At 39.9% G+C, this 15639-nt stretch overlaps 1 protein-coding gene across 5 annotated transcripts in view; it reads right to left on the bottom strand.

Annotated features, from left to right (window-relative positions):
* SENP6 (SUMO1/sentrin specific peptidase 6) overlaps nt 1-15639 on the bottom strand; it is a 131361-nt gene that overhangs the window by 98403 nt on the left and 17319 nt on the right. The gene's annotated exons all lie outside the window — the stretch shown is intronic.

Below are 15639 nucleotides of genomic sequence, written 5' to 3'. Positions count from 1 at the left end.
ACTTACTCAAGAAAGAGACGGGTGGGAGGGGGGGATAATTACAGTATCATGCTGTTGGTTCTGGGTTCCGGGATTGAACTAAAGACAAACAGGGCTTCCCTGATGGCTCAGCTGGTAAAGAATCCACCAGCAATGCAGGAGACACATGTTTGATTCCTGGGTCAGGAAGATCTCCTAGAGGAAGAAAATGGCAACCCACTCCAGTATTCTTCCCTGGGAAAGGCCATGGACAGAGAAGCCTGGTGGGCTACAGTTCAAAGGGTCATAAAGAATTGGACGCCACTGAGCGACTACGCATTCATGCAAAGACAAATAAAGAGCACCTCCACTTCATGTTTAGGGAATACCTCAACACGAGCGCATAGTTACTCAGGTTTGGGACCAGAATTTTCATAACCTACATGGCCCAGAAGAGTCCATAATTAAAATAGTCTCATAGCCTATATGGCCCAGAAAAGCCCCTAGTTAAAATGGAAAAGATGCACAATATCACAAAGATGTTAGGGAAGTGCAAATCAAAAGTATAATGATAGTATTTCACATTCGTTAGGATGGTTTTTTTTTTTAACAGAAAACAGTAAGTGTTGGTAAGGATGTGGAGAAACTGGAGCTCTTACGCATTACCTGTGGGAATATAAAATGGTGCAGCCATTGTGGAAAATGCCTGGCAGTTCTTCAGAAAGCTAAGCGTAGAACTGCTCTATGATCAGCAATCCTACTTCTAGAAATATACCCAGAAACAACTGAGAGCATGGACTCTGAAACTTGTACACCAAAGTTCACAGTAGCATTATTCACAAAAGTCAGAAGGCGGAAACAACCCAAATGCCCATCAGCAGATGAACGGATAAACAAAATGTGCTGTGTTCACAAATACACACACAAAGGATTATTTTTTTGCCTTATTTTTTGAATTATAAAGAAACGAACTCTGACATGCTACAACATGGATGAACCTTGAAAACCAGGAGTAAAATGCTTTACCCATTTTAACTCATAGGGCTTCCCTGGTAGCTCAACTGGTACAGAATACGCCCGCAATGCAGGAAACCTAGGTTCGGTCCCTGGGTTGGGAAGATCCCCTGAAGAAGGGAACGGCTACCCGCTCCAGTGTTCGTGCCTCGAGAATTACATGGACAGAGGAGCCTGGCAGGCTACAAGTCCATGGGGTTGCAAAGAGTCAGACACAACAGCAACTTTCACTTTCATTTTACTCGTGCCAGACACAGAAGGACAAATATTGCATTATTCCATTTATATGATGTATCTAAAAATAGGCAAATTCAGAGAGCAAGTAGAATAGAGGTTTCCAGGGGCTGAAGGGAGAGGACAATGTAGTTATTTTTCAATGGGTACTGAGCTTTTGTCTGGGATGATGAGAAAGTTCTAGACATGGCCAGTGGTGATAGTTGCACAACATTATGAATATGCTTAATGCCAATTTACATTTGTATGTTTATAAACAGTTAAAACAATAAATGTTATGTTGTGTGTATTTTCCCACAGTGAAAAACTGTAAAGGCTAAAACATAAGTACCAAAACTTATAAATGACTAGCAGAATCAAATATAAATCTTCTCTAAAAAACTAAAACATCAATGTCTGAAAAAAATTCAAAAAAATATGAGTTTACAACCAAAAATATTATGAAGTAAGTGGAAAGAAGTCATCATGAGCAAATCTGAAACCTCTTTACATGTATAATATACATATATACATAAAGAAATAGTAGATAATAGGAGCAAAGTTTTTCTTTCAGAAAAAGAAGTTATAAATAAGCAAGAGAGGAGAGCTAGAATGAACCTTTCTTTCTAGTGGTGCTAGGTTAGAGTAAGAGGTATCAGTATGAACTTATATTTATTTGATACCCATACAGATGAATAGATACAGAAACAAATACAGACACTTATATTTATTTGATACCCATACAGATGAATAGATACAGAAACAAATACAGACACCCTGTTCCATGGGCTAGAAGAGCTAAAGGTCTGTCCCCAGAGAAAGCCTACAAGTGATATCCTATAGTAGCAACAAGCATGCTTACAACCAGATTTTATTTTCTGAATACCATTCTCCAATACAAGGAGCCAGAGCTCCCAGGAGAAATGACTGATTCTAGGATGAGGCAGGAAAAATACAAGGTAAGTCTGGAGTATTCTGTAGGGCCAGAAGGCGTTTTTTTAAAAAAAGGATGGTGTAAAGTAACTAGCCTCCAATTAAAATAAATAAATTAAAATTAAAAAAAAAAAAGGATGGGAAATTTCAAAAGGATTCGGGAGCAACCTGAGAGAACCTCCCAATCACCAAAAGTGGAACAATTTTCACAAAAATAAATGATAACAGTACTGAATTATAATCCCCCTAATAAAATATTCATTATATAAATAACTGAATAAATAAATAAATGGGGAGAAGGGACACATCTTCCTTACAGAATTCCAAATAATACATATACAAACCCCTGCCTTTAAGAGACAGAACGTGTAATTCACTTCCAAAGAGTCAACTCAGAAAAAGGTGACTAACAGTAAGAAATCTGATAATCACTACCTGTATCAAGTGAACATCAAAGTTAACATCAAAAGTGATGTTTTATTCATAGCATTCCCTTCATGGATCATAGCCTTGTCCTGGTGAAGGCGCTTGCATAACTCAATGAAGCTATGAGCCATGCTATGCGGGGCCACCCAAGATGAACAGGTCACAATGGAGAGTTCTGAAAAAACGACTTCCACTGGAGGAGGGAATGACAAATCGCTTCAATATTCTTGCCTTGAAAACCCCACAAACAGTATGAAAAGGCAAAAAAAGATATGACACCTGGAGATGAGCCCCCCAGCTCAGAAAGCGCTCAATATGCTACTGGGAAAGAGCGCAGAAATAGCTCCAGAAAGAACAAAGAGGATGGGCCAAATGGAAATGACACACAGTTGTGGATATGCCTCGGGATGAAAATAAAGTCCGATGATGTAAAGAATACTGCATTCGAACCTGGAATGTTAGGACCATGAATCAAGGTAAACTGGACGTGGTCAAGCAGAGATGGCAAGAGTGAACACCAACATTTTAGCCATCAGTGAACTAAAACGGATGGGAACAGGCATTTAATTCAGATGACCACTGTAGTTGTTACTGTGGGCAAGAATGCCTTAGAAGAATTGGAATAGCCCTCTTAATCAAGAAAAGAGTCCAAAGTGAACTCCTTATTGCAAAATTTAGGCTTAAATTGAAGAAAGTAAAGAAAACCACTAGGCTTTTCAGGTATAACTTAAAACAAATCCCTTATGATTATACAGTGGAGGTGATGAATAGATTCAAGGGATTAGATCTGGTGGAAAGAATGTCTGAAGAACTATGGATGGAGGTTCGTAACACTGTATAGGAGGCAGTGACCAAAACCATCCATCCCCAAGAAAAAAGCAAGAAGGCAAAGTGGTTGTCTGAGGAGACTTTACAAATAGCTGAGAAAAGAGAACAAGCAATAGGCAAGGGAGAAAGGGAAAAATATATCCAAAACACGCAGAGAGAATAGCAAGGAAAGAGAAGAAAGTCTTCTTAAGCAAACAATGTAAAGAAACAGAGGAAAACAGAAAAATGGGAGACTAGAGATCTCTTCAAGAAAATTGGAGATGCCAAGGAAACACTTCATGCAAAGATGGGCTCAATAAAGGACAGAAACGGTAAGGACCCAATAGAAGAAGAGCCTAGGAAGAGGTGGCAAGAATACACTGAAGAATTGTACAAAAAAGGTCTTAATGACCCAGATTACCGTGATGGTGTGCTTACTCACCTAGAGCCAGACATCCTGGAATGCAAAGTCAAGTGGGACTTAGGAAGCATCACTATGAACAAAGCTAGTGGAGGTGATGGAATTCCAGTTGAGCTATTTCAAATTCTTAAAAATGATGCTGTTAAAGTCCTGCACTCAACATGCCAGCAAATATGGAAAACTCAGCAATGTCCACAGGACTGGAAAAGGTCAGTTTTCATTCTAATCCCAAAGAAAGGCAATGCTAAAGAATGCTCAAACTACCATACAGCTGTACTCATTTCACATGCTAGCAAGGTAATGTTCACATATTCTTCAAGCTAGGCTTCAACAATACGTGAACTGAGAACTTTCAGATATACAAGCTGAGCTTACAAAAAGCAGAGCAACCAGAAATAAAACTGCCAACATTTGTTGGATTATAGAGAAAGCAAGAGAATCCCACAAAAACAGCTACTTTTGTTTCATTAAATATAAAGCTTTGACTGTGTGGATCACAACAAACTGTGGAAAATTCTTAAAAGAGATGTGAGTACCAGACCACCTTACCTGCCTCCTGAGAAACTTGTATGCAGGTCAAGAAGCAAGTTAGAACCAGACATGGAACAACAGACTGGTTCAAAATTGAGAAAGGAGTATGTCAAGGCTGTATATTCTTACCCTGCCTATTTAACTTATGTACAGAATACATCGTGCAAAATGCCAGGTGGGATGAATCACAAGCTGGAATCAAGGTTGCTGAGTGAAATATCAATAACCTCAGATATGCAGATAATACCATTCTAATGGTAAAAAAAGAGAGAAACTAAAGAGCCTCTTTATTAGGGTGAAAGAGAGTGAAAAAGCTGGCTTAAAACTCAACATTCAAAAAACGAACATCAATGGCATTCAGTCCCACCACTTCACGGCAACCAGAAGGGGAAAACGTGGAAACAGTGGCAGATTTTATCATCTTGAGCTCCAAAATCACTGCAGATGGTGACTGCACCCATGAAATTAAAAGACACTTGTTCCCTGGAAGGAAACCTATGACAAACCTAGACAACGGATTAAAAAGAAGAGATATCACTTTGCCAACAAAGGTCTGTATAGTCAAAGCCATGGTTTCTCCAGTAATCATGAATCGATGTAAGAGTTGGACCATAAAGAAGGCTGAGTGCCTAAGAATTTGGGCTTCTGAATTGTGTATTGGAAGACTTTTGAGAGCCCCTTGGATTGCCAGGAGATCAAACTGATCAACCCTAAAGGACACCAACCTGAATATTCATTGGAAGGACTGATGTTGAAACTGAAGCTCCAATATTTTGGCCACCTCAGGTGAAGACCAACTCATTGGAAAAGACCTTGATGTTAGGAAAGATTGACGGCAAAAGGAAAAAGGGGCAACAGAGGATGAGATGGTTGGATAGCATCACTGACTCAATGTCTGAGCAAACTTCACGAGATGGTGAAGGATAGGGAAGCCCGGCGTGCTGCATTTCATGGGGCTGCAAAGAGTTGGACATGACTTAGGGACTGAACAACAACATTCACAGCACATTTAATATGATGTGATGAAAATGTGACTTAACCCATGTCAGTTTTGTCATGAGAACAGATCAGATAAACCCAAACTGAGGAACATTTTAGAAAATCCTGACCAGGACAGTTTAAAACTGTTAAGGTTGTGAAAAAAAAAGAAGATTAAGGAAACCAACATGATCAGAGGGGACAAAGATGACACGACAACCAAAGGCACTGTGGCGTCCTGGACTGGATCCTACGGAAGAAAGTCAAGTCTGTAGCTTATGCCCTTGTTAATTTCCTAGTTTTTTACAAACATGATTACCTAAGTCAGCAACATTAGGGGAAGATGGGTAAACAGTACAAAGCAACTATAACATCTTTGAAACTTCTCTATAAATCTAAAATTATCCCTCCAAAATATTCAGAAACCAAACGTAAAATAAACCTGTAGGTTTTTTTAAAAAAGGGGTTATGAAGAACGTAATAAACTCTGATGATTACTAGTCTATAAAGACTCCTAAATGCAGCAACTAGTATCCATTACTGAAAGCCAGGCAAGTTACCATAAAGGCCATTAAGCAGTGAAAAACCAAGAGGTTTTTACATTGCGTACACCCTAAAGGAAACAGGGTTCTGTACACACAATTCTAACAAGTCTAATCATATCATTTCCTAATTGACAGCAGATTAGAACCTATAAATTAACCTAATGAAAGAGAAAAATAACCTAATGAAAGTGATGATTGCCAATTAGAACAAAATAAATTATAAAAAACAAGCAAATTCTAAAAACATAAATTTTAGAGCAACTTGCACTAAGGAAAAAACTTTGAACCCTCAGAAATTCTTGAGTATCAGCACTCTGCTGTCCTGTTATGGTTGACACTCATAATATTCAGAGTGGAAAATTACATACACTGTATTCTATTTACAAAATTAAAGGAAATACAAAGGCTAAAGAGAGATCTCCATTAAGCAACATAAATTAAATACTGCATTTTTCTCCATGCACCTCCATTAAAAGGACAGTAATGAAAAGGGGAAAATTAGAAATCTGTAAGAACAGAAAGAAGATAACAGCAGATGCCTGATGTACCTAAACTGATGAAAGATGAAGTCTGATGGATGCATAGCAACTGATTCAGTTTGTCTATAGAAAGAAACACACACTTGTGAGGGCACAAATATTACCAAACTGACAAAAGAAAAAAAACTTTGAACACTGCTATCAATAAAAGATAACTGAATTATTACAAATCTTTCTGAAAAGAAAAATTCAGACACAGAAAGCTTCTCCCATAATTTCTTTCAAGCTTTTAAAAAATACCAACAAATAGATCTAGACTTTTCCAGAAGAATAAATTTTTTAAAAAGGAACATTTTGCTGCTCATTTTATGAAGTCAGAAGACTCTATCCCAAACCTGATACTAACATTTAAGGAAGGAAAATGCCATGAGAACATGCTCTCATGAAGACAGATATCTAACTCTAAATAAGATAACAGAAAATCAAATACAGCGATAATAATATATTACAACCAAGCAGCGTTTAAAAGCAAGTTCACATTTGAAAATCATGAATGTAATTCACAAAATAAAAACTCAGCAAACTGAGTATAGAAGGAATAAAAAGAAAAGAGTAACTACTGCACAAAACCCTTTGGAAAACACTGTAACTTTTTCCCGGCCATAAGCAGCATGAACAGTTCTGTAACTATGTAGTGAAGGTCCTAGCTGGCACAGCATGGCAAGGGCAGACGATGTCTGCAAGAGGTGAGGAAAGCAAACAAGAAGCAAACCTCTTCATGTACACAGCCCCAGAAGAGCTAAAAAGCTGGAGGCACAGGTATCTGAAGGTGAGAAGAAAATCTGACATTTTTAAAAAAAAAAGAACAAGTATTTAGTAGAATGCGAATTAACAAATATAGAAGAAGGATACAACTGGAAAATCATAATTTGGGGAACATTATAATAAAAACTGATTAAAGCAGGCATCATCAAGGAATGCTGAAACTAATAAATGGAAAGAAGCTAATACTAAGGGTGAAATCTGGTAAGAAATATGTTGTTATATTGTCTCAAAGTAGCTCCCCACAGGATATTAATTACAAAGGAGAACATAGTACCTTTCAGTGCAGAAACCTGGCAAAAACCATCTTAACTAAGTCATCAAAGATAATTTCACCAGTAAACAGGACAGAAGCTCATTGAGAATATCAATGAAAGTAAGTAATTACTGTGGCATTACTTACAAAAATGCATAACCTAAATCTAATCATGAGGAAGCATTAGACAAACTCAAAGTACAAAATAACTGTAAGGTTTATGGCTTCCCAGGTGGTGTAGTGGTTAAAAAATCCACCTAATGCAGGATGCAAGTTCCATCCCTGGGTCAGGAAGATCCCCCTGGAGCACAAATGACAAACTGTTCAGAAGAATCTGCCTGCAATGCAGGAGACCCGGGTTTGATCCCTGGGTTGGGAAAATTCCCTGGAGAAAGGAATGGCTGCTCATTCGAGTAGTGTTGTCTGGAGAATCCCATGGAGAGAGGAGCCTGATGGGGTTGCAAAGAGTGGGACATGACTGAGAGACTGAATGCACACCCACATATGTTAAACATGTCAATGTAAAGAGAGACAAAGACTGGAATACTCTTCCAGATTAAAAAAGACACAAGAAACATGACTAATAAATGCAGTAAGTGAGCTCCAGAAAAACATCTATTTCTGCTTTCTTGACTATGCCAAAGCCTTTGACTGTGTGGATCACAATCAACTGTGGAAAATTCTGAAAGAGATGGGAATACCAGACCACCTGACCTGCCTCTTAAGAAATCTGTATGCAGGTCAGGAAGCAACAGTCAGAACTGGACATGGAACAACAGACTGGTTCCAAATAGGAAAAGGAGTACATCAAGGCTGTATATTGTCACCCTGCTTATTTAACTTCTATGCAGAGTACATCATGACAAACGCTGGACTGGAAGAAGCACAAGCTGGAATCAAGATTGCCGGGAGAAATATCAATCACCTCAGATATGCAGATGACACCACTCTTATGGCAGAAAGTGAAGAGGAACTAAAAAGTCTCTTGATGAAAGTGAAAGAGGAGAGTAAAAAAGTTGGCCTAAAGCTCAACATTCAGAAAACGAAAATCATCGCATCCGGTTCCATCACTTCATGGGAAATAGATGGGCAAACAGTGGAAACAGTGTCAGACTTTATTTTTTGGGGCTCCAGAATCACTGCAGATGGTGACTGCAGCCATGAAATTAAGACACTTACTCCTTGGAAGAAAAGTTATGACCAACCCTAGATAGCATATTCAAAAGCAGAGACATTACTTTGCTGACTAAGGTCCGTCTAGTCAAAGCTATGGTTTTTCCTGTTGTCATGTATGGATGTGAGAGTTGGACTGTGAAGAAGGCTGTGCGCTGAAGAATTGATGCTTTTGAACTGTGGTGTAGGAGAAGACTCTTGAGAGTCCCTTGGACTGCAAGGAGATCCAATCAGTCCATTCTGAAGGAGATCAACCCTGGGATTTCTTTGGAAGGAATGACGCTAAAGCTGAAACTCCAGTACTTTGGCCACCTCATGAGAAGAGTTGACTCATTGGAAAAGACCCTGATGCTAGGAGGGATTGGGGGCAGGAGGAGAAGGGGACGACAGAGGATGAGATGGCTGGATGGCATCACGGACTCAATGGACGTGAGTCTGAGTGAACTCCAGGAGATGGTGATGAACAGGGAGGCCTGGTGTGCTACAATTCATGGGGTCACAAAGAGTCAGACGCGACTGAACTGAACTGATCCTAAATTGGACCCGGAATCAGAATTTTTCTTTTTCCTAAAAGAACGTTTTAGGTCAACTAGTAAAGACTGAAATAAAGTCTGTAGATTAGACAATAGTATTATATTAGTGTTAATTTTCTGATTTTGATAACTATACTGTAGTGATTTTAGAGGATCTATAGTTCAAAAAACATGAAGAGGCAGGACAATGACATAAGTTGGGGTAATGAGCAGTGTGCCTGAAATTTACTTTCAAATAGTTCAGGGGAAAAAAAGTAAGCATATATAAACATACACAGTTAGAGAGAGAATACAATAAAGCAATGGTGGTAAATATCAATACTTGGAGAAATAAGTTAAGGGCAAATGAAAACCTTACAACTACCACAAGTATCTTGGTAGGAAAGTCTCAACTGTAAATTGACGAACTGTTGGAGGTTCAGTATTTACCTGTCTGAGGATTAAAACTCCAGAGGCACCCAGTCATAAGAGGGGGTCCCACTCTCGTGAGTTTCGCCTTCAGGAGCTTGACCAGGTTCTCCCAGTAAACACTGGAGAAAAATCCACTCCCACCCCACCCTCCCCTTCCATCTGGGAAAGGGAAAAAGGAACCATTTTGAAATGCAAGAGAGGACTCTTCTTAACAAGGCCTCAGGAGTAAGAAAGAGCCTAACCTACAAAAGTTTTATTAAACTGACACAGCTCCTGCTGGGAGAAGGGAGATACCCAACACCAGCCCATTCTAGCCATCCCGTCCCACCTAAGAGTAGAGAAAAACACTGAGAAACACGTGTGAAGTTCACAGTTTAGAGGCCTAGGCTCATGGAACTGAAGATCAGACCCAATCCCAGGGCTGCAGAATGCTTCCTCTTACCTGAAAACCTGTAGTTCCTTTTACCCGGTATATCATGTCCAGGTATCAGGAAAAAAAATCATTAAGACATACTAAAAGGCAAAAAACACAATGCGATGTGATCAAACAAGCATCAGGGCAGACACGGCATGGATGCTGGGATTCTCAAGCGGGGAAGTTAAGCAACTGCGCTTACTCTGCTAAGGGCTCTAACGGTCACAGCAGACAGCACAGCAGACAGCTAATTAACAAATTAAGACCTCTGCAGCGTAAGCAGGGGCGAAAATCCTGAGAACCCAAACTAATGCTAGAAATGACAATGTGTAACAGGAAGGAAAGATGCCTCTGATGAGCTTACCAGTAGATTGGACACAGCTAAGGAAAGAATGTCTGAACTTGACTATATCAATGAAAGGGAAAGGGAAAGTCGCTCAGTCGTGTCCAACTCTTTGTGACCCCATGGACTACACAGTCCATGGAACTCTCCAGGCCAGAATACTGGAGTGGGTAGCCTTTCCCTGCCCCGGGGGATCTTCCCAACTCAGGGATCAAACCCAGGTCTCCCACATTGCAGGCAGATTCTTTACCAGCTGAGCCACAAGGGAAGCCCAAGAATACTGGAGTGGGTTGCCATTTCCTTCTCCAGTGGATCTTCCCGACCCAGGAATCAAACCAGGGTCTCCTGCATTTGCAGGCGGATTCTTTACCAACTGAGCAATCAGGGAAGCCAAAGAGAACTGACTGAAGGGGGAGAAAAAAGAAACAACGCCCAAGGGTTGTGGGAGAAGTACAAAAGGTATAACCTACGTTTAATAGAAATACTAGAAGGAGAATAAAGGAAGGAACAGAAAAAATATTTGAAACAATAAAAGAGCGAGAATTCCCACAAATTAACATCAGACAGCAAACCACAGATCCAGGAAGTTCTGAGGCAGAATAAATCTGAAAACTACACCAAGGTGTCAGCTACATATTGGCACTTGCCAAGAACATCTGCCAGCAACCGAACAACAACGAGGGCCTTTGCCACCTGCCTCTGCAGAGACTGAACCCTGTGCTGCTGTAGCTGCTGACCTTCAGCACCACCGAGGAGGATCCAGGGTGGAGAGTGGGGCACTCTGTGCTCCAGGGAACCCGGTGTAACAGATCTTCAGACAATTAGGTACTTTCAGGAACTGATTTCATGACCCAAGTCCTTGCATCTCCTCATATCTAGAAAAGCACTAAATCCCCTTCATGGTGACATCAGCTCCTTGTGACTAGCAGAAAACCTTTCATAAAATAAGCACTTGATTGCGCTGAACTCCCTTTTCAGCAAAATCTTATATGCTGAACTTCCCCCACTACCGCTTTGGATCAGTCTCTCAGAGCTATCTGAGGTCCTGTCTCCCAGGCTGCAGTCGTCATTTAGCCTCAAACAAAACTTAACTCACAGCTCTCACATTGTGCATCTTTTTAGTCGACATAGGCATATCATTTTCAAACCACAGGGAGACATAGGATGGGGGAGGGGTGGGCAGGTGATGCTGAAAGAAGCCCCAGAGAACTTGCCGCTGTTTTGCAAAAAAAATTTTTTTAAGTTCTTCAGAGGGAAGAAAAATGATGTAGGTTAGAAATCTGAATGTTTATAAAGACTATCAAGAAGGAATAAGTGAAGATAAAATTAAAACTTCAATTTTTCTTATTTCCAGTAGCAAGGAATAGTTTGCTGAAAATAATATAAACAAGGTATTTGATTATATATCTTCTGTGTTGTATTTACAGAGATACAGATAGGGAAGAAAGAAATAAAACTTTGTTTGCAGATGACATGATCATCTAGGTAGAAAATCCAAATCACTCAAAAACAGAAACACCACCACCCTCTTGGAACTAAAAAGCAAATACAGTAAAGCTGCAGGATACAAGGTTAATACAAAAAAATTACACTTTCCTATATACCAATAATGAGCAAGGTGAATGTGAAATTAAAAACACAATTAACACTGACATTAGCACCCCAAAAATGAAATACTTAGCTATAAAGCTAACAAAATACATATAAAATCTACACAGGGGAAACTACAAAACTCTGACGGATGAAATGAAACAGAACAAATAAAATGGAGAGATATTTTGTGTTCATAGATGCGAAGATTCAATACCATCAAGATGTCAGTTCTTTCTAACTTTATAAATTCAATGCAACTGCAGTTAAAGTTTTCACAAGTTATTTTATGAATGTTAAGAAACTGATTCTAAAGTTTATATGGAAAGGAAGAAGATTCAGAATAGCCATCACAATGTTTGTTTAGTCTGACTCTTTTTGCGACCCCGACTGTAGCCCACCAGGCTCCTCTAATCATGGGATTTCCCAGCCAAGAATACTGGAGCGGGTTGCCATTTCCTTCTTCAGTGGATCTTCCCAACCCAGGGATCAAACCTGTATCTCCTGCATTACAGCTGAATTCTTTACCACTGAGTTACCAGGGAAGCCCAATCACAATGTTTAAGAACAACTCTGGAGAACAGACACCACCTGACTTCAAAGACTTATAAAGGCACAGTAATCAAGCCAGAGTAGTATTGGCAAAAGAACACGTAAATCAGTGGAAAAGCATACAGAGCCCAGAAGAGAGCCACATAAATACAGTCAACTGCTGTTTGTCAAGGGTGGAAAGGCAAAACAAAGCAAAAGACAATCTTTTTGAAAAATGGTGCTGGAACAACTGCACGTTCACATGCAAAGTAATGAATCTAGACACAGACCTTACGCCTCTCACAAAAAGTAAAGCAAAAAAAAACTAATTCAAAATGCATCACAGACCTAAGTGTAAAATACACAACTAAAAAACTCCTAGAAGATAACATAGGAGAAAATCTAGCTGGTATGGAGATGACTCTTTAGCTAAAACACCAAAGGCATAATCCACAAAAGAAAGAATTGATAAACTGGACTTCATTACAATTAAAACTCTTGCTCTGTCAAGAAAACCAGAAAACAAGCCACAGAGTGGGAGAAAATATCTGCAAAACTACAAATCTGATAAAGGACTTTACCCAAAATATACATAGAACTCAATGATTTAAAAAAACAACCTGATTAAAAAATAAGTCAAAGACCTTAACAGACACCTTACCAAAGAAGATACAGACATGGCAAATGAGCATATGAAAAAATTCTTCACATCATATGTCATAAGGGAAATGCAAACTAAAATAGGAGATACCACTACCCATCCACTAAAATCGACAAAATCTGGAACACTAACACCAAATGCTGTGAGGATGTGGCACCGGAACGCTCCTTCACTGCTGGTGAGAATACAAAATAGTACCAGTTTAGTCTCCTACAAACCAAAATGTACTGTTACCATACGGTTCAGCAACTATGCTCCTCGGTATTTACCCACAGGAGTAAAAACTAATAGCCACACTGAATCCGCACCCAGATATTTACAGCAGCTTCATCGTAACTGGCAAAACTTGGAAGCAACCAAGATATCCTTCAGTAGGTAGGAGGATGGATAAACTTTGGTGAATTCAATCAAATATTATTTGGGGGAAAAAAAGGAGTTGCCTAGTCATGACATGACATGGAGGATGAAACAACCTTAAACACCTATCACTCAGTGAAAACAAAACAAAACCCAGAAAAGTAGACCGACTGTATGACTTCACCTAGATGACACGGTGAATAGGCAAAACCATGGAGACAGTATGAAGGTCAGCAGTTGCCAGGGTCGGGTGGGTGTGGGGATGGAGGGATGAACAGGTGGAACAATGAAGATTTTTATGGCAATGAAAATACTCTGTATGATACAATAAAGATGGGTACACGTCATTATACACTTGTCCAAACTCACAGACTATACCACACAGTGTATAGTCTATGGGTGAACCATAAAGTAAACTATGGACTTTTGAGAGATGATGAGGTGTCAGTGGAGGGTTATCAGTTGCAGCAGACATACCACTCTGGTAAGAGATGTTGATACTGTGCACATGCATGTGCTATGCATGTGTTGGGGTGGGAGGTATACAGCAAATCTCTGTACCTTCCTCTCTCAACTTTGCTGAGAACCTAAAACTTCTCTTTAAAAAAAGAGGAAAAAAAAAAAAGTAAACCTTTTGCAGGCAGTCCTGCCCAGTTTTATTTTTTATTGGAATATAATTGCTTTACAATGTTATGTCAGTTTCTGCTGTACAGGGAAGTGAATCAACTATATGTAAAATATATCCCCCCTCTTCATAAACCTCCCTTCCCCACCCCCATCCCACCTCTCTCAGTCATCACAGAGCATAGAGCTGAGTTTCCTATGCTTTACAGCAGGCTCCCACTAGCTGGGATTTCACACATGGTAATGTATCAATGCTACTCTCCCAACTAATCCCCCCACCCACCCCGTGTCCACGTCTGTTCACCATGTCTACATCTCTGCTCCTGCTCTAGAAATAAGCTCATCTGTATCATTTTTCTGGAGAAGGCAATGGCAATCCATTCCAGTACTCTTGCCTGGAAACTCCCATTGGCAGAGGAGCCTGGTGGGCTGCAGTCCAAGCGATCACGAAGAGTCGGACATGACTGAGCGACTTCACTTTCACTTTTCACTTTCACCCATTGGAGAAGGAAATGGCAACCCACTCCAGTGTTCTTGCCTGGAGAATCCCAGGGATGGGGGAGCCTGGTGGGCTGCCATCTATGGGGTCGCAGAGTCGGACACGACTGAAGTGACTTAGCAGCAGCCGCAGCAGTACCATTTTTCTAGATTCTACATATATAGATATATGTGGAATGCATATATATTCCACATATATGCGTTTATATATGATATCTGTTTTGCTCTGACTTCCTTCCCTCTGCATGACAGACTCTAGGTTCATTCCAGTCCAGCTTCACTGAGTTATAACTGAACAACACTGTGTAAGTTCAGGGTGTACAGCATGACTTGACTTAAATATACTGTGAAATAATTACCATAATATGCTCAGTTAACAACTATCATCTCATACAGATGAAATAAAGAAGAAAAGGAAGAGAGAGAAAGAAGAAAACGAAGAAAGTGTCTTTCCTTGTGATGAGAACTCTTAGGATTTACTTTAACTTCTAAACAAGTCAAACTACCACACAATTGCACTTATTTCACATGCTAGCAAGGTCATGCTCAAAATCCTTTAAGCCAGGCTTCAACAGTACGTGAACCAATAACATCCAGATGTACAAGCTGGATTTAGAAAAGGCAGAGGAACCAGAGATCAAATTGCTAACATCCGCTGCATCATCGAAAAAGCAAGAGAGTTCCAGAAAAACATCTACTTCTGATTCACTGACTATGCTGAAGCCTGACTGTGTGGATCACAAAAAACTGGAAAATTCTTCAAGAGATGTGAATACCATACTACCTCACCTGCCTCTGGACAAACCTGTATGCAGGTCAAAAAGCAACAGTTTGAACCAGACATGGAACAATGGACTGGTTCCAAATTGGGAAAGGGGTACATCAAGGCTGTTTATTGTCACCCTGCTTATTTAACTTCTATACAGAGTACATCATGAGAAACGCCGGGCTGGATGAAGCACAAGATGGAATGAAGACTGCCGGGAGAAATATTCATAACCTCAGATATGCAGATGACACCACCCTTACGGTAGACTGTGAAGAGGAATTAAACAGCCTCTTGATGAAGGTAAAAGGAGAGTGAAAAAGCTTGCTTAAAACTCAATATTCAGAAAACAGA

The sequence above is a fragment of the Capra hircus genome, chromosome 9 (genome assembly GCF_001704415.2).
Source record: "Capra hircus breed San Clemente chromosome 9, ASM170441v1, whole genome shotgun sequence".
NCBI classification, from domain to species: domain Eukaryota; kingdom Metazoa; phylum Chordata; class Mammalia; order Artiodactyla; family Bovidae; genus Capra; species Capra hircus.
Note: the sequence above shows the minus strand (reverse complement) of the source record. Positions and strands in the feature narration are given on the sequence as shown.